This window comes from Giraffa tippelskirchi, chromosome 7 (assembly GCF_054371585.1).
Source record: "Giraffa tippelskirchi isolate mGirTip1 chromosome 7, T2T-mGirTip1v1.2.pri, whole genome shotgun sequence".
Classification (NCBI taxonomy): Eukaryota; Metazoa; Chordata; class Mammalia; order Artiodactyla; family Giraffidae; genus Giraffa; species Giraffa tippelskirchi.
Window position 1 is genome coordinate 42,798,611 of NC_137281.1, and position 17,931 is coordinate 42,816,541.

The following is a 17,931-nucleotide window of genomic DNA, read 5'->3' on the forward strand; positions in this document are numbered from 1 at the left end:
TGGGGACAGTGGCCCCCAGGCAGCTGTGGGCATAGTATCCTCACCCTCAGGTATGCTGAGCTGGGGGCAATGTCTCCTCTTCCCAGACACCCTGTGGGCAGGATGTCATGGGTGATGCATTGTGCCAAGGCTTCTGGGTGATCATCACTTTCAATGGGTAAACTTTCTCATTTTATCCTTTTACGTTACATTAGCTTTCTCAGTCTCCTCTAAGGTGTGTGTGTTGGAGTGGGGGGTTTCCCATAATTCCACCTGTAACGTGCTGACATTTTGTGAGATTGGTGAGTCAGGCAGTCACATCCTCCAGGCCCTGCCGGATGCTGTCTTGGGGCAAGTCCCTCCTTCAGACCTCAGGGTTCTCAGTGCCCTGTGTGTACAATGGGTGGTGGCTGGGTGCCCCCAAAGGTCTATTTCAGCCTGTGAGTCTCAGGTTTCTTATCTGTCAAATGCATGTATATGTGGCTTAAAAGGATTAATACATGCAAAACATTTATGCCTAATGATATAATTAAATAAAAATGAGCCTGGCTTATAGTAAGTGCTCAGTAAATACAGTTTATGATCATTTTCAAGTCTGTTTAGGACAGCAGTCACAATGCAGGGTAACATGAGGGCCTGATTACAGCATAAGGAGGTGGAGGCCATTCAGGCTGAGAAAGCAGAGGTAGAGGCAGAGGGTAGGGGTGCCCGGGGAAAGGTCAGTGATGCCGAGAAGAGACCAGGGGACGACATGCCCCAGTTGTGATGCCTGGGACATCAATTGCCTTGCTCTCACTTGGAAGTCAAGTCAGGGGACTGCCCCTGGCCACAGCTGCTCCAGGGGGGATCCTGTCATGCCAACTTAGCCACATAGGGTTCCTCCTCGTCACTGTGGTCTGGGCCAGGTGGCCGCTTCCCTTGCTGCTGCCTCTGCCTCTGTGCCTTCCCCAGGCCTGCCAAGCTGCTCTAATCTCCTCCCTCTCTTGCCTGGGCCGGGGCGGCCTCAGTCATTGAGGGCTGACAGCTAGGCAACAAAGCCCACAGTGGCAATTTTTCTAGAGGCTGAAACATGAAAATCCAGGGAAAATTGAAATTTTCTCTGCTGAGTCGTAGATTTGGATGAGTGTAAAGGGTGAGTGGGGCCCGCAGAGTGGCTGTGTTGCTGGCCCTGGCATGTCGGGGGGGATCCTAGGGCTCTTCCCCTGCCGTGGGGCCCAGCCCACCTCTTCTCCTCTGTCCACTTTTGGTCAAGCACTGTGCTGGGCACACAGCTCCAGTGTTCCCAACAAGCTCATATCCTGGAGGGAAGCGAGGGACACAGCAAGTGCTGCAGTCCTGCCCAAAGTGTAGGCCAGAGCAGGGGCTCACAGTGGATGCCTGAGACTCTTTGAGGGGTTAGCAGCCCAATTCTAGATGGTTCATGCGATTTCTACTTTACTAAAAATTTTTTTTTGGCCATGCCATGCAGCATGTGGGATCTTAGTTCCCTGACCAGGGGTCAAATCTGCAACCCCTGCATTGGAAGTTTGGTGTCTTAACCACTGGACCATCAAGGAAGTCCCATGGTTTGTGCAGTTAAAAACACTTTATTTATTTAGACTGTGTTGGGTCTTCGCCAAGGTTTGTGAGATCTGTTCTGTTGCATGGCGCATGGGCTCAGTAGTTGCAGCGCATAGGCTTTGTTGCTCTGCCGCGTGTGGTATCTTAGTGGCCCGACTGGGGATCAAACCCATGTCTCCTGCATTGCAAGGCAGATTCTCAACCACTGGACCACCAGGGAAGTCCCAGTTCATGCAATTTTGAAAAAGGTAATTAGGTATGTCTTTTAATGGACATTACAAAACATCATACCCATGATTTCATCAAGATAATTATATGGGATTAAACTCAGGTAGGTAGCACTGTTAGGCCTGAGGCAGGTGAAAGGACAAAGTTGAGTAATATAATAATAGTAAGTAAATAAATAGGACAAAGGTCTGGAAGTGACGCAAGCATAGCGAATCCTCAGTAGACTCAGCTTCCAAATCCGGTGCCACCATTGCAGGTAAGTGTTGAGGATAACTTTCCTGAATGCAGAGCTTGAGGCCAGGACTTGGGTCCAGACTAGGCTTCGCTCATGGCTCAGACGATAAAGAATCTGCCTGCAATGCAGGAGACCTGGGTTCAATCCCTGGGTTGGGAAGATCCCCTGGAGAAGGGAATGGCTACCCACTCCAGTATTCCAGCCTGGAGAATTCCATGGACAGAGGAGCCTAGCAGTTTACAGTCCATGGAGTCACAAAGACTCAGACACAACTGAGCGACTAAATTTTTGGGGCTTCCCTGGTGGCTCAGATGGGAGACAGTCCACCTGCCATGCAGGAGACCCAGGTTCGATCTCTGAGTCGGGAAGATCTCCTGGAGAAGGGAATGTTTACCCACTCCAGTATTCTTGCCTAGAGAATTCCGTGGACAGAGGAGCCTGGTGGGCTACAGTCCATGGGATCGCAGAGGTGGACACAACTGAGCGACTGACACTTTCACTTTCTTTTCTGTGATGGGGAGGTAGGTGCTCCAGGAAGGAGGCGTGAGGGGCAGGCAGGGTGAGGCAGGGAAGGGAAAGGCCAACACTGGGGAGGAGTGTCAAAGTCACGGCTGTGGACCCCCAGGCTTGATTCTGCCGGGAATTTCATGTTTGTGCAGGATGCCCCACGGGCTCCAGTCTGTCTGTGGTTGAGGGTGACTTTGGGGGGCATTAGCTCCTGCCCACCCTTCTAAAGAGAGGCAGAGCCTTGGAGGTGAGGCCTCAGGCCCTGGAGCTCAGAACATCCACTGCAGGTGTGGCTAAACCAAGCTAAGGGCTGTGATGTCCTTACCTGGAGCCCCTGCCACGGAGGCCCCTTTGGCTCCCCATCCCCAGGGTCCTCTTCTGTAAGGTGGGACCACGCTGTGACTGTCTGGCAGAATTGCTGCGGGGCACGTCATGGGGCAGAGAGAGTGAGTGTTTTGGGGGAGCCACCGTCCCCCCAGCTGTGGGAGACTCCTCAGTTCTCCAGGTGCTGGGGGCACCCTCAAGCTGGGCCTCGGAGGGATTTGACTGAGCTGAAAAGCAGTGGATCCGGGCTTCAAGGTCAGACAGTGTGCCTGCCTTGTCCGTGGAGATCTGACCCCCCGAGCTGGAGGAACATGGCCCTCGCCAAGAGGTGTCTGAGCTGAAAATGAGGACATGACCTTGACATCCTCCCAGGGTTGTTGGGTGAGCATCCAGACTGGGCTCTAAGTGACACTGCCTCCATGGTGTGGGGGTGGGGGGGTTGCCCACTCAATTTCCTTCCCTGGCATTGGTGATTCACACACACACAGCATCTCAGGGTGATGAACAGCACGGACTGCGAGGTCAGGTGACCCACATTCAAAGCCCAGCTTGGCCATTTCTAACCCGTAAGACCTGGACATGCTAATTAACCTCTGTAAGCCTCAGTTTTCTCATCTACAGAATGGGGGCTGGCATTAACTCGTCAGACGGTTGTGAATATTAAATAGAACAATGTGTGGCAATGGAGCAAACACTCAGGAAATGTCTAGTGCATAATAAATGTCATTTATTATCCATGTGTTGGAGGCACGTATAGCATGTATGTATAACATGAAATATACTTGTTAATCGTTTTTTTCCGTGTCTCTAAACTCTGGGTTAGAGGCTTCAAGTTTGAGGTTGGGGCACCATGCGGTTTTCTCTGATACTGGGTTTTGTGAAAATTATAATATGAATCTGGTCATTTTGTTCACATTCTTTACCCTCATCGAGCACTTCCTCTGTCCACACCTCCAGTGAGAAAGTCAGGGTACAAGCTGCATTCTATAGATGAGATGAGGAGAGCTTGGAGGCCAAAGGTTTTCCTCAAGGTCGCCCAGCTGCTTGGGGCTACAACCAGCCCCAGAACCTAGGTGCTGGTCAAGCCCACTGGGAGCGGCCTGGGGCTGGTCCCATGGGTTTAGTTGCATTCTGCCTGGTCCCAGGCTGACCTGGGGGAGGTGGCAGCTCCTGTGTGGATGAGCTCTGATTCTCCCCGGGGGCCTCCCTCCTTCGGGGAGCCCCAAGACCTGCTGAACCTGGCTAAGGCCCCGCCCAGATGCCCTGCCCCTGACCTCCCCTAGCACCTCCCCTGAGTGCTGTCCGTGTAGAGCTGAGCCCCGCCTCTGGGGACTAGGGGCAAGGCCTGAGGAGGGGAGGCTGCCGAATGGGCCGGGTGTAGCAGCGGGCTCCTAGGACTGCTGTTTCGAACCTCAGCTCCCAGGCCCTACCTGGCACCGTCTCTTGTGTCTACTTCCTGGAACAGCTGGGCTGGAAAATTATTTTGGGGGCAGAGCCCAGGAGTGAGCATGCAGACTTCAGCCTGATGTTTCTGAGTTTTCCAGCTTCCACACTCACTTCTTTTTTTTTTGATGTGGAGCATTTTAAAAGTCTGTTGAATCTGTTACAATACTGCTTCTGTTTTATGTTTTGTGTTTTTGGCCATGAGGCACGTGGGATCTTAGCTTCCCAACCAGGGATCGAACTCACACCCCCTGCACTGAAGGTCAGGTCTTAACCACTGGACCTCCAGGGAAGTCCCTCCAAGCTCACGTCTACACTGGGTGTCCCAGGCTTTGTTCTATTGAATCCCTCTGCCCTGAGTTTTGCAACACGTGAGTATCACTGGTGCTATGATTTACCTCGTAGTTTTAAGTCCTCTTTTCATACTTTAATTCATTTTCTTAATTCTGCAAATGGAAAGTCAGTATCATTTGCTGTAAGTAGGCAGTAACCTTAAAAGTAAATTGAAAACAGACCCAAAGAAAAGCCCATGTTCAAGTTATTCCTGCCAGAAGTTGTGGCATTCTGAAAACCCTGAGCCTTGGGGTCTGTTCTTTCTTTGTTGGAATGTTAGAGAGAAATTAAAGACACAGCACCAAGTGGAGGCCTTGTTCTTGGCCTGATGGTTGAAAAGGAATTGAAGGGGCACAGACTTTTTCACTTTGTGCATCAGTGTTAGGTTGTCCCTGAAATCATCATGGGTTCTAACCGTGGTGCAGAGCCCATGTTTGGGGGAATGCAGGTCGGCGGAGGGCCTCCTCCATCCTCAAAGCCCAGTTTGAGTGCCCCCGCCTCCCAGCATCTCTGAATGAGGAAATGGCACCCCAGTCTAGTACTCTTGCTGGGATAATCCCATGGACAGAGGAGCCTGGCGGGCTACAGTCCTTGGGATCACAGAGATGGACACGACTGAGCACATACATGTGCGCACACCTTCCAGCATGGCACCCCCTCCTGCTCAGACTCCCCTGATCCTGCCCAGGAGTGAGCTGTCTGTCATCCACTGGCTTCCCCCGGGGCAGAGCTCCCTAGAGCCCCACAGATGAGCGTGAGCTGCTCGAGGCAGACATACCCACCCCCTCGCCTGGACACATCGGACTACTGTCTCCTTAGGCCCAGATGAACCTTGAAATGAGTGCCTGGCCATAGCCATGAGGGAGACCACTACCCCTGCCCCTTGGGAAATGCTAGGAGGTGAGCAGAGCTGGGTGCTGAGTAACAGGGTGGTTTAGGTAGCTGATAGAGGGACATCTTTGCTGAGCACCATGGGCTGAACAAAGGCTCGGAGGCTGGGCTGGATGAGGCCTGCTCTCTGGTGACAGAAGGTGGTTTTGATGGCTTTCTGGAGAAATAGGGAATCATTCTAGGCTCCTTCCACTAACTGCTGTGAAACTCAGGGCCCTTCCCCTCTCTGAGTCTCAGATGTCTGCTCTGGAAAATGGGGAAAATGATGGTGGGCACCATGTAGGATGGAGGTGGGCATTTAAGGAGGTAAAGCTTATGAAGAGGTTGGTACTGTGCCTGGCACTCACGGAGGGCTCTGAGGTTGGTGGCTGCAGAGTGGGACTAGGCTGTGGGGAGTGAGAGGTTCAAAAACTGGCTCAGTGTGGCTGTGTCTCAGACCTGAAAGGTTGCAGGAGACACAGGCTCCACAAGGCCTCAAAATAACAGTGATGTCAGGTGCCACAATTCAGGGTGAAAAGTGGCCTCATGGCAGTATCCCCAGGGTCAGGGAGGGGCACTGATGACGGCAGAGGGGGTCAGGGAGGGCTTCCTGGAGGCAGCGTCTTGGAGGAGCACCTGCTGAGCAGGCTGGGCATGCTATGGTGGCGGTACGGGCTTCTGAAGATGTTGCTCACTTTCCTCCCCACAACATGGAAAGAGCATCATCTCCCTTTCAGAGCCTCCACTCCGGATGCCACACACTCTCTTCCCTGAAGTTGGCAGAGGAGATGCCCAAATACTTCTCAGGAGCTTCGAGGACTTGCAGACTATAGCTCCGACATCTGCAGTTAAAACGTAGGAACGGGAAGAATGCTATCCAAATAAACTTAATCCTAATCAAAGGATTATTTTCTTACAGAAAAGCCTCACCTATACTTAATAGTTTTAAATTGTTCCGGGTACCAATTAGACTTTTAATTTTGCTGTTTCCTCTGGCGGCTGGAGGATGTGTGTGGTTTGTGTTTAATCAGAGTTGATTTTTTTTTTTTTGCTGGTTCCGGGAGAGGGGAGGAGATGAGAAGACTGTTTCGAGGTTTCCTTCTGGTCCTGCTAGGGCCCAGTGTAGGGGAGAGTTGCCGGGAGCCTCCGAGTTTGGGGCTGTCCACTGGGGCAGTGTGGACATCTCCAGGGAGCAAACCAGAGTCCCCTCGTGCCTGCTTAGAGGCAGCTGGGAGTTTCTGCCTCCACATTTCTGCCTGGAGAACCCAACGCCGAGTTAAATGTATGGATTATCCAAAAATTTCTGCAGCAATAGGGTGAGTTATTATTGATTCACAGAGCACGACAAAACATCGCTGCATGAATTAGCAAACAGCTGTTTCTAATTTGAGTTTAGAACGGTACACAGAGGAACTTGTTTCTCTGTTCACTCCTTTCATTTATAATGAATTTTAATCACCGCTACAGGTGAGAAAAATGTAGAAACAAGCTTGTATCTTGTGGAAGAAACAAAGGAGAGACAGATGCTAACAGATTTCCAGTCTGTGATAAAAGGGATGTTTTGGTACACTTTACATGTAATTAGAGCGCAGCTGTTTCCAGTCCCAGGTCCACGAACACGGCCGAATGTGGGCTCCGCCGATCTCCAAAGGGAGTAAAGAAAAACAGTGATTCAACCCTGAAAGCATTTCTCTTTCTCTTGAGTTGAGCAGAGAGCCCTTCGCTCTGGCCCTTGGCAGTGTTGTTCCGTAAAGGCTGACGGAGGTGACTTTAGAGGTGCTGTCTCTGCTCCCGTGATGGTGGGAGGCTGGTGGGCTGAGGTTGGGGTGTGCAGGGAGCCCCGGCCAAGGGGCTGATGGGAAAGCCTTCTGGAGCCCCTTTGCTAGCTGCAAGCGCCCCATCTTTGGGGAGCCCCTGGTGGGGGAATATCTGGCCCTCCTATTCTGGCAGGAGTTGATGGTGACACTCCACATTAGCTAGTTTGATCATCTCCAGCTTTTGGGTGAGTTGATGAGCGCTGGCTTCCCCCCCCCCCAGTCTGTTTAATTTCTGCAATAAAACTCAAGCTCAATTGCATTTTCAATATCAGTGCTAAGTAAATTTGTCTAAGGGATGGAGCAGCCAGGCAGGCTGTGTGTTCTGTGAGGTCAGAGGCTTCAAGGGGAAAGACAGATGTCTCCTTTCTGTCCTGTGTGTCCAGCAATCCTTTGGGGATGGCAGCCCTAGCGGGTGAAGGGGGCAGGGGTGTCCTGGGAGTCAGACCTCATTCCCCATCCCCTCCATCATGTGTCTGGAGACCCAGGTCCAAGTTCTAGCAAGGCTACTGATGCCCGAGCTTCTGTGTTTATATAATGAGAGGGTTGGCTGGGTGCTCTTGAAGGCTTCTTTGCTCTCTGACGTCCTAGGATTGTAAATGCAAGGACTCAATGGGCCTCTATGCAGGTTGAGTGTCTTTTGCTTTGAAAACCACCTTCTGTAGGTGGTAACTGCTGGTCCTTAACTTAGACCTTCCTGGTTGTTAATCAGAATTCAGGAAGATGGGACCTCGCACTGTCTTGTGCTATCCAAACCCTCATGGCCATTGCCTGTCTCTCTTGCCTGCCTCTCTCTCCCTTTCTCTGCTCTGTGACCTTATGTTGAGCTGGGAGGGAGCCAATAGCCAGTGACTATTTTTATTTTATAGAACATTTCTCATATATGGGTGCATGCATACGTGCTAAGTCGCTTCAATCGTGTCCACCTCTTTGCGACCTTATGGACTATAGCCCGCCAGACCCCTCTGTCCATGGGATTCTCCAAGCAAGAATGCTGGAGTGGATTGCCATGCCCTCCTCCAGGGGATCTTCCTGACCCAGGGATGGAACCTCCATCTTTTATGTCTCCTGCATTGGCAGACAGATTCTTGACCACTAGCGCCACCTGGGAAGCCCTTCTTTTATATAATGTGTTACAAATATTCACTTATTTCATCTGCATAGTAACTCTATAATTGGGACTTTATTATTCCCATTTTACAGATGAGAAAACTGAGGCTGGTTTCTTCTTCTGTGAAACTGAGGAGATTTATTAACTTGATGGAGCTGGGAATCTGAGGCTCCAAAGTCCAGCTGCTGGACTCAGCCACCAAGCAAACACAGGTGCCTTCAGGGCCAGGACACTTTAAGATGGGGAAGGGAGCCCTGTGGGTCTGGACAGACAACAGAGGAAGCACATCTGGTTCTAAGTGGGAGCCACATTGCTGATCCATCATGGATGCACCAGACATAGGTCCCGTGCCTCCAGGTCTTTGCCCTCTCCTTTTAGAAAACATGGACGTGGTTTAAAACACTTGAGTTCTTGATTCCTAGCTGTTGGCATTTTTACATAATAACTGATGACCAGGTGGTCCCCAGACTGTCTGGCAGGAGGACAGCCACGGTGGTCTCTGCGTCCCTGCTCAGGTGATCATTCCTCTCAGTCCAGCTGACTGAGAGTCCAGTCCCAGCTTTTTCATTTACCATCTGCTCTGTGACATCGGGATGTGATCTAACCTCTCTGTTCTATTTTCTCATCCTTGGAGCTGACCACACAACTTACAGTGTAAACGCAGATACTTTGTGAAAGAGGGATACAGGCTGGGTGGGAAGCTGGGTTCCTCCCGGGTACCTGGGAGTGTGGCACCCTGCTTACCACTGCCACCACCACCTCAGCCTTGAAAAGCTGCTCCAGTGTCAGAGGGATAACGGGGGTGAAAATGCTGTGTAAAATTTTAAATGCCAGACAGTTGATGGGATTTACAGTTAATGAAAGTAGTACAAGTTACACTGGTAATCTTCTTGTTCTGTAGCCAACATTTATTGAATACTTAGCAGCATATACACATTTTTTAAGGTAGACACTTAAAAAAAAATAAGGTAACTGTTTTTTTTTTTAATTATTTATGTATTTTTATTTGGCTGTGCTGGGTCTTAGCTGTGGCACACACAGTCTTCAGTCTTAGTTGCTGCATGCGGAATCTCTTAGTTGTAGGAGCTTCAGTTGCGACATTCAAACTCTTAGTGGCTGCATATGGGATTTAGTTCTCTGAGCAGGAATCGAACCTGGGCCCCCTGCATTGGGAACGTGGAGTCTTAGCTGCTGCAACACCAGGGAAGTCCCAAGGTAGACAGTATTACTGTCTCCATCCTATGAATAAGGAAATAGGGGCTCAGAAAGGTGCAGTGATTTGTCCATGGTCACACAGCTAATGAGTGGCAACTCAGTCTAAGTGAGCCTCAGCTCTCAAACCATGGCTCTGCTATCTCCCAATGGCTAGTGTGTCCCTGACATTGACTGAGTCTCTTTAAAATAATGCTGATGGTTTTGACTCCCCAGAAGATTTATTAAGGGCCCGGATGGCAGTTAGGTGTTATCAGCTGGCATCTCAGCAGCCCCCAGAGACAGCTAGAAAAAGGCACGTGGAGCCATGGCTCTCAGTCTGTTGGGCGGTCTGCAGGCTTTCAAGGCTATGTGCCAAGTGTCCCTTAGAGGCAGGTCAGAGAATAGGACCCGACCCTTCACCCACCAGGGCCAGCTGGGGAAGCAGCCCCTCAGGGAAAGAATGCCTTGGTCCTCCTCAGTTTCGGGTGGCTGACCTCTGCATCCCAGCCTCTACCCCAGTGCTGTCTGTTGACCCCTGAAACCACCACCCTCCTGCCCCACCTGCTTATTTTTTATATCCAAACTGAAAGAATGATTCCCCAATTTCCCTGTCTGTGGCCTCACTGGGTATGATGAGATCATATCCACGAAGGCACTCTGCACTCCCTGGAGCAGAGAAGGGTGAATATGAGTTGCTGTTATTTTTATTAAAAGCATGATTCTAATTCACGATTTCAGTTGGAGCCATGTCAGTTCCTGGTAACCTCCATGGGGCTCCTTGACCTACCTCTGAGTAGAGACCCTCCAGCTGCCTCATCCCTCTTCTTCCCAGGGTGGCCTCCTGATTTCTCAGGGGTTGGGCCTCCATCCTTTACACCACACCTTCAGATGTGCCTTTAGGAAAATCAAAACCTAGATGCAAGACTGACTGCTTACATGAAAGATTTTTTTTTTTCCTCTTTCAAAGTGCTTCAAAGAAGCAAAGCATTGGTTGAGAGTTGAAACTTGAGATAGTAACTAATTGACAGAGAGGCTGGGCAGTCAAGAGCAGAGAAATCTAAGAATGCTAGGGACCTTCTGTAACCCTTAGAGGTGCAGGCATATAAAGCAGGCTCAACAAATATGTGCTGAGGGAAAGACAGGGAGATATCCAGCAGAGAGCTAGGATACCTACTATCTGCCATTCCTCATTCTTGTACCCAGGGAAGCCATCACTAGTTGATCACAGACTCTAAAAGCTACAAAGGCTCTTAGAAGACCAATTCATCTGATTCATTCTCTCAGGAGTTGGGAAAAGGAAAGCACAAAGAGGGGATGTACTTGCCTATGGTTATTTAGTGCCAGAATCTGAACCTAGTTTAGTAGTGATCTCATCCATTATGCTCATGGTTTCACCCTGGGCTCGTGGCCTCACCCTCTAGGCTCAAAGTTCTACACTCTGGCTTTGCCCTCTGCATTATCTTTTTCTTTTTTTTTTTAATGAAAAGTAGCACATGTTTGCAGCCAAGTAATTTTATTAGCCTATTTCCTGCCTGTAGAATTTGGGGGTTCCACAGTCTTTTTTCATCTCCTTTTTGGTCCAGGCTGGCAGTGTTTCTGCTGGTGTAAACTTTTCGGGAAACTTGGTGGTCTCCTGTGTATGTCATGGGGAGTCTATTCCATTGGATAAGAGGTCCCTATGTAGATTTCTTTCCCCTAGATAATCCCATCTCCACTTTTGGCTTCTGCTGTGATGGTTCCAGGGCAATGCCCTCAAATTTCCTAGATGCTCTCTGGTGAATCACATTCTTAATCCCTTCAAAGAGCCTTTTGTGTGACTGAGTGCTCCAACCTTTTGCTTTTTCTGAGATACAAGCAAACTGTATAGTCACTCTCTCAGTCTTTTCTCTAGAGCATGCTTTGCTGATAGTGAATCTCTTAATTATAATGTCTTTTGCAATCTGGTTAAGCTGAGAACTTCTAAAATCATCAATTTCCTGTTCCTCTTTGCTTAACAGTCTTCTGTCAATCCATCTCTTTTCTTTCTACTATAAGCAGCAAGAAGAAACTGGCCATACCTTCAATAAGCTGTTTGGAAATCTTCTTAGCCAAATATCCATTTTTTACCCATTACAAGTCCTGCTTTTCACATAAGTAGGGGGCATGATTCCATTAAGCTTCCTGCCACTATATAACAAGGGTCCCTTTCTTCTAGTTTCCAATATCAAATTCCTCATCTTCTAAGCCCTCACCATCAATGCCTTTTATGTTCATGTTTCTCTTATCAGTCTGTTCATGATGATTTATGTATTTTTTATGGTGACTTAGGTTTTTGCAAATGTACTCCTTACTTCCTTCTGAGTCTTCTCTGAGTCATTAATATCTGTATTTCTATGAATAATCTTTTAAAGGCAATATAGGCATTTTTCTACCATACTCTTGAAAATTCTAGTCGCTGCCCACTGCCCAATTCCAAAGCCACTTCCACACTTTTCTGGTATTTGTAATAGCATCCCCCTGCTCCTGGTACCAATATCTGTTTTCATTTCCTATTGTTGCTGTAGCAAATTAGCATGGACTTAGTGGCTTAAAACAACAACGGATTATTATCTTACAATTCTGTAGGTCAGAAGTCTGGCATGGATCTCACTGGGCTAAAATTGCAGGGCTGTGTTCCTTTCTGAAAGCTCTGGAGAGAATCTGTTTTCATGCTTTTTCCATTTTTAGAGCCTACCCACATTCCTTGGCTTGTGGCCCCCTTCCATCTTCAAAGCCAACAGTTGTATCACTCTGACCTCCTCTTTTTGCCTCCTTCTTCTGCATTAAGGACCCTTGTCATTACATTGGGCCCTCCCAGATAATTCAGCATGATCTCTTTATCTGAAGGTCATCTAATTAGCAATCTTAATTCTATCTACAACCTTAATTCACCTTTGCCATATAATGTAACATATTCATAGTTCCTTGGGATTAGGACATCAACATTTTGTGGGGAGGGGGGAGCATTATTCTGCCTACTACAATCTCCCAGATGGGTTTTGTCCAGGCTGTTTAAGCATCCTGCTGTATCTGCCACCAATTGAGGCAAGAGGCCAGCTATAGGGACTTCCACTGGCTACAAGGACCACTTCAGGTGGTCCAGTGGCTAAGACTCCATGCTCCCAATGCTGGGGGCCCAGGTTCTACCCCTGGTGAGGGAACTAAATCCAACATAATGCAACTAAAGATCCCACATGCTGCAATGAAGACCTGACTCAGCCAAGTAAATATTTTTAAAAAAGAGGGCAGCCACATTCATTGGTGCTTGGCATCAGAGCCAGCTTCTGGTGATCCACTACTGACTTTGCCTGCTTTGGGACACATCTTTGTGGCAGGTGAGCTTGTAAAGTGTGAGATCTCTTCGTGGCTTTGCTTGAGTTACAGTGCTTGGCACCAAGCAGCTTCTGCAGTGGAGCGGGTTCTGAACTGGGCCTGGAGAGGCAGTGTAGTCTAACAGTTAGTGAATGGCTTTGGGGTGGGGGTGGTGGTACATTTGCTACTTGCTAACTCCATGTGCTCAGAAAGTTTCTTTCCTTCCTGGAGTCTCAGTTTGCAAGTTATAAAGAAGGAGATGTGATAAAAGCGCCTGTCTCATAGTGATGTTGTCAGAATCAAATGAGAAAATGCTGGCAGAGGGTCTGGTTTATAGAAAATGTTCCATAAACAGTAACTACAGTGGTTTTTGTGAGTTTGGTCCTGGATCTCTCAGCTTCTGCCTTGTGGCCTCTGTTTCCACATCTGTGAGGTAAGATGAGCGATGGCCCATTCACTTCCTCTTGTCTCCCCTCCCCCTTGCACTGATGTTGATTCTGTGTGTGCGTGTAATTGAGTCAAGGAGTATTCTGGGATGGATGGCCAGCTTTGCCACCTGGTAAGAGGTAAGGAACAGGACAGGCACTCTTGTCCCAGGTCTCTCGCTGGACTCTATGTCCAGTGTTATTTCCTCTGCCCTAGTGCGTCTCCCACAGGCGCCAATCCACCTGCTGTGCACAGCCTGGACACTCCACGGGGCAGTGTCCAGGGCCCTCACGCCCCAGCACAGTCCCCCATGCTGGGGGTACTGGTAGACCTGGTGGAAACTTCACTGCTGGGGCCGCTCAGCTTTTGTCCACTCTGGAGCCCGGCGGTCATTTTTACTCACCTGAGTGGACCTGCCCATTCCAGGAATGTCCTAGAAACCTGGAGGCTGCCTGGGCATCAGCTGTTTTCACCTTCCCGCCCATGGCAGCAACCCCTCCAGTGTTCTTTTCAGAGCCATCTATTCCTCACGCAGAGCTTCACTGATGGATGGCTCCCCCCACCTCCTTAGCCTGTGCCCCTCGCTGCAGGAAGGGCCCCTTTCTGCAAACTCTCGTGGGCTGGCTACTCTCCCCCTGGCATCCCGGACTTCCTCTGCAGCTCCGACCTTGATTCTCTGTGACAGGAAGAGCATGGAGCTGAGGGTCCCAGCCATCCTGGGTGGCGGCCACTTGACTCCACCCAGCCAAGGTGTGTCTGAGGCTGCGTTGTCAAGGCTGCAGCCTCAGCCTGCAGAATTGACCCAGTGTGGCCACGTGAGCTTGGGGTTGCCTGCCTGTTTCTTCCGCTGATATATCCTGAAGCCCAGTTAATGTTCTTTTTACTACCTAATTGAGTTTTTATCGAAGTTTCTCCCCACTTTTATGCTTATTTTTGTTCTCTGCCTGCAGCCGACAGCAGAAGACCCATATAACCCATTTCCTATCAGCCCTTTTTTGAGGATTAGTCATTTTTAAATGACTGCAATTTCCTTTTTGAAAGTGATTTTTATACTCATTTTGTTCTGTTTCTTTAGCTGTACTTACTCTAGGTGAAAAGGGGAAGCCGAGGATCTGATATTAGTCACTGGGTTTCCCTCTTGATCTTCTGCTGTGACCGTACTCTCTCCCAAAACTTAGAAGCGGGGTAGCATGGTGGATCAAAGAGTCGGACACAACTGAGTGACTGAGCACACACACACACAGCCTGGTGGGTGAAAGCACCAACTCAGAACCAACTAACTAGGTTTGAATCCTGGCTCTCCTGCCTGCAAGCTGTGTGGCTTTAGGCAAGTTACTCAGCCTCTCTGTGCCTGTTTTCTCACGTGAACAGGGAAATAATAATAGTAGTGCCTACCTCATTGGGCTATTGAGAGGACTGAATGAGTTAAAAGAATGCCTGGCACATAGTAGAATCTATCAAAGCATTTACTTGGAAATGAAAAGGTGGCTGGTACAGCTGGTCTTTCCTTGAATTTACCTTCTTGAGTTCTGAAATGTTCAAGTTGAACGGGATCTCGGGATTGCCTTCATCCCGTTTCTGCACCCCTTCCCTTTCTGCAGTCTGCCCAAGGGTGTGTGCTGCACCGGTTTCATTTGTGTGATGTCTAACAGCACGAGGGGAGCGTGGCTGCTGTAAGGACCCCCCCTTCTGCCGACCCCTCCCCTGCGCATCCATCCTGAGTGTGCTGGCCCTGGTCCTCTCTCCAGCCTGCTCCTAGAACAGTAAGCTAAGTGCCCCTCACACAAAATGCATCTGGAGGGATGGGACGGATGGCAGCAGCCAAGGTTAAATGTTGTGAGAGTAAAAGGCTTTAAACAGGGCAATCTGAGTTGGGTCTTTTATTTGTCAACATGCCCATTTCCCCTGATTGGGCCTTTTCAGTTTAAGGAGCCTTATTTCAATTCAGATGATTATAATCTCAGCAGTTGCTCAGTTTGTTGCTCCCAAAATAATGTGCTCTGCTGTAGTTTTGAGACTTGTTTACAGAAAAATAAAGCCAGCCGAGCAGCCCCGTGATGAACCTCAGAGGGCTGTGGTGCTGGGGCAGGTTGACCCTGCTTCTGGGTGGTTGAGGGAGTGCAGGGGAGAGTAGACCCTGAGATCCTGGCTTCCGGCTGTGTGACTGAAGGCAAGTTACTCACCTCTCTGAGTCTCAGCCACCTCATCTCAAAAATGGGATGTTACCGATGGGAGGATGAAAGGAGAGTATTAATTGCGGTAATAGAAGCACTTAGCACAGTGCTGGCACTCGGGACATGCTCACTAAATGTAGCTGCTAATTCTATTAGCACTAGTGGTACTCATTAGTGCTAATTATGATTATTGGCCAAATAGCGCTTTTGTTTATCAGCTTTGTTGAAGTATAATTTGCATATCGTAACACTCCCTTGTTTTAAGTGAGCAGTTCAGTGACGTTTAGTAAATTCACAGAGCTGTGCAGCCCTCGCTGCAGTCCAGCTTGCAGGCATTTCCATGATCTCTGAAGGACGCCTCTTGCCCATTTGCAGTCAGTCCCTGCTCCCTCCTCTGGCCTCAGGCAATCACTAATCTGCTTTCTGTCTCTACAGATGGGCCTGGTCTGGACAGTTCATGTGAATGGAATAAGAGTGCTTCTTCACATTAAATTTTCTCATCCACCCCTCACGGTGCATCTCTGTTTCAGATGTGTGAGCTGACTTAGAGTTTAGAGGCGCGCTCGTGGGGTGACAGGTGTCTGCTCGCATCCTTGGACAAAGTGAATGAGAGACGTGTGCAGGCTTGGTCTTTCGGGTCAGGTGTCTTCCTTGCGCTTCTCACCCATGGACCGGCTGGCTTTTGAGCCCGGATCCTCCACTTGTCAGCCAGCTTTGACACCTCCTGGGCCTCGGGAGCGCCTCCCCACAATGCAGACAGTGGGCCATCCCGGTGGCCCTGTCGGGGCTCAGAGAAGAGTCAGACTGTGGCTGCTTGGGAGCTTGTCACGGGGCCCCCTCTCTTGGTCTCACCTATGCAGGTGTCTTGCATGATTGACCTGTGTCAAGGGGCCTGACAGCGGACAGGCCTGGCACTGTTCTTCCCTGGGGGGGCCTCACGTGGCTGTGCCCCAGTTTCCTTGTCTGTCCAGTGGGAGGGGCCCTGGTCCCCACCTCCTCTGTGCTGGAGACAGCCCTTAGTGCCGCACACAGGAAAGGCTCCATGGCAGCTTGCACGAGTCTGAACTGAGACATCAAAATAATAAAAAGCCAGTGGATCCAGACCAGGGGCCAGGGGCAAGCGGGTCCCCCAGCTTCCCCAGCTCCAGCCATCTCCTCCCTTGGGTCCCTTTGTCTGCACCCCGAGGAGCCAGCTGGCAAGAGCCAGGAATTACCAGGAGGGGGCTGGGGCGCCTCCTGCCACATCTAATCCAAGGAGCTGGCAGCGCTGGGTCCTTCCCATCCAAAGGCCCCATAACATGAGGCCCCCAGGGGAGCGGGTGCCCTCATTCTGGGAGGCACCCCATGCTGGGTTGGGTGACTGGGCTTTGGGGGCGGGGAGACTGCAGAGAGATCTGGACTCTGGGCCGGCAGCTTTGGAGAACAGCATCCTTCCAGGCAGAGCTCTGCTAGCCGTGCCAGCTGGGGTCAGGCACATCTTCACGGGGTCGGGGCCAAGGGCCCGGGCAGGCACCAGGATGGGGGGTAGGGCCTAGGAGCAGGCTCAGAGCCAGCTCTGAGGGGCCCTGGAAGACCCTCCAGCAGGCCTTGTTGTCTCTTCAAGTCTTAGGATTGGCAGTTGTGAGAGCCTGGGGGTGCAGGACCCCCGGTCTGAGCCGCACCTTCATGATGGTGTGTGTGTTTGTGTCTGCAGGTGAGTGTGGGTGTATGTTCAAGCCTGTGTGTGTATGTGGAAGTGATAACGTGGGAATGGATGTGTGTACATATGAGAGAGAGAGTATGTGACTATATGTGATTGTGTGGTTGTGATGGTGTGTATGACTGTGTGTGACTGTGTGAGTGTGTGTTAGTGTGTTGGAGTTCACATGTGAGTTGCAGGAGTGCTGTATGAGCTGTATGTGTGTGTGAGTGTGTTTCTGTGTGCAGGCATATGAGCGGTGCTTGCCCAGCCTGGGAGTGAGGTCCCCTGCCTTTCCCTTCTAGAGGATCTGGGCTGCCTCTAGCCAAGAATTTCTGGGTTACATCTGTGAGGGCTTTTCTGAAGACTCAACCAGGCTGGCTGGGGGCCGGAGAGGCGGGACAGTGGTCTGTTTCCTCGGGGTTAGAAGAGCAAGGTCAGTGCAGCCGAATCTGAGCTTTCGTTTGTCTCTCTCCTGTCCATAGCAGCCTGCGGTCTCTTTCATTCATTATTAAGTCTTAAATCCACCCAACACGAAACCTGAGCCATGGAACTCACTCCCCGCTCAGGCTGCGTTGGTTCAACCCCTGCTGCGTCTCAGGAAACTTCACTGGTTTAAGTTGCTGGGTCCAGTGTGCCTTTGTTTTTTCCAGAAACGGCCAACCCCTAGTTGGTTTAGTTTTCCTCTTAGGCTGGCCTGGCCAGCCAAGGCAGGGAGCTTGGGG

At 50.1% G+C, this 17,931-nt stretch overlaps 1 protein-coding gene across 7 annotated transcripts in view; it reads left to right on the forward strand.

Moving 5' to 3' along the window:
- Positions 1 to 17,931, forward strand: part of ZNF423 (zinc finger protein 423) — a 469,528-nt gene that overhangs the window by 298,751 nt on the left and 152,846 nt on the right. The gene's annotated exons all lie outside the window — the stretch shown is intronic.